Here is a 1,820-nt window from a genome sequence, read left to right as displayed (position 1 = left end):
GAAGGAGTGAAGAACAGAAATTGGAGAAGGCAGAGGGTAAGTGAAATAAAGAAGAGAAGGAGAAACATGAGAGAAAGATGAATTGAGATTCAAAGACAGAAATAAAAGAAACAGAGACATATGGAAAGGTAATATGCTGTGAACAGTACAGTATATATGTACAAAATTATGAAATAAAGTGATAAATGTGTACTCTTTAAGAGCAAAGATGCAGAACATCTAACATTTAGCAAAGTGATTTTCAATAGCAAGTGCTTAGATACTTTTGCATAATATTTATAGTGAAGTTATCAAAATTGAAGAAAATGTCAAAGAAGGAAAGAGAGAGAGAATGAATGATTGATAAAAAACAATACTAAAGCACTTCACTAAATTTTGTAATTTTTTCCCCAAAATACATCAGGTAAAAATCTCATCTTTGATCAGAAAGGAATCAAACAAGCCATACTGCCCTTTTTCCTGTCTCTGAACTGGACTCATCTCAGGCTTTTGAACAAGTACTTTTGATCCATCTCCCAAGAAGGCAATTGCCCCAGAAGCTATGATCACAAGTTGCAATGAGAGCCACAATGACTTCATCCTCCAGAGCTTCTCTGACAAACCTTATTTGGAGAAGGGACTTTTTTTGGATAATTTTGGTTTTTTAATTGCTTGACACTTGCAGGAAATATGGTCATAGTTCTTGTCTCCATGAAGGATCCAAAGCTCCACAGTCCCATGTATTTCTTTCTTTCCAAACTTTCCTTGCTAGATCTCTGTTTAACCAGCAGTTAAACACAACTGCTGGTTAAATTAATGGGTCCAGAGAAGACTATCAGGTATATTGGTTGTGCTATTCAACTCTATGTCTTCCTGTGTCTTGGAGCCACTGAGTGTGTCCTTCTTGTTATCATGGCCATGGACCGCTATGTGGCAGTGTGTCATCCACTGCAATATACCACTACCATGCATCCCAGAGTTTGTCTACTCTTACCTGGGGAACTGGTCTGGTGCAGTCTTTGGTCCAATCCCCTGCCACCCTCCAGTTACCCTTCTGCTTCAGGATAATTGATGACATCGTGTGTGAAGTCCCAGCTCTTATTCATCTCTCCAATACAGATACTACCTACAATGAAACCCAGATATCCATTGCTAGCTTTTTTCTTCTGATGGTTCCCTTGATCATTATCCTTTCCTCTTACAGTGCTATTGTGCATGCAGTACTGAGAATAAAGTCGAATGCAGGACAGAAGAAAGCATTTGGTACCTGTATTTCTCACCTTCTTGTGGTCTCCCTCTTCTATGGCACTGTCACAGGTGTCTACCTTCAACCCCAAAATCACTATGCTCATGAATGGGGAAAGTTTCTCACCCTTTTCTACACAGTAGTAACCCCAACTCTTAACCCCTTCATCTACACTCTGAGGAACAAGGAAGTAAAAGGAGCACTAAGAAGATTAAGGAGGAGGACTATTTCCCAGAATAACTAAAAAGGTTGATATTTGTTTGCCTATTGCTTAAAAAAAATGAAGCAACCTCATCACAAAAGCTGCAGAACATAGGAAAGAACTATATTTTGTGATTTCAGTTTCAGCCATCAGGAGATACCAATTTTTATACAATATTTTATTATCCTTGAATCATTTATTAGGCCCTTAATTTCTTCATGATGCTGATTTAGGCACAAGATGGTATAGAAATTAATATATTTAATAGTTATTTTCTTAAAATGTATTTAATACAGTTGAAATGTGGGGGGTACAAAAGAAACACAACACTTGCAAAATAAGATACCAAGTGATATATTTCATGATTTTACATTGATTTAAGTTTCATTCTAT

At 37.0% G+C, this 1,820-nt stretch overlaps 1 pseudogene; it reads left to right on the top strand.

The window, feature by feature from the left end:
* The first annotated feature begins 541 nt into the window (after positions 1-541).
* Positions 542-1,469, top strand: LOC143402132 (olfactory receptor 2H2-like; annotated as a pseudogene).
* Positions 1,470-1,820: the final 351 nt, after the last annotated feature.

The sequence above is a fragment of the Callospermophilus lateralis genome, chromosome 6 (assembly GCF_048772815.1).
Source record: "Callospermophilus lateralis isolate mCalLat2 chromosome 6, mCalLat2.hap1, whole genome shotgun sequence".
NCBI lineage: Eukaryota > Metazoa > Chordata > Mammalia > Rodentia > Sciuridae > Callospermophilus > Callospermophilus lateralis.
This window is presented reverse-complemented; position numbering and strand designations above follow the sequence as displayed.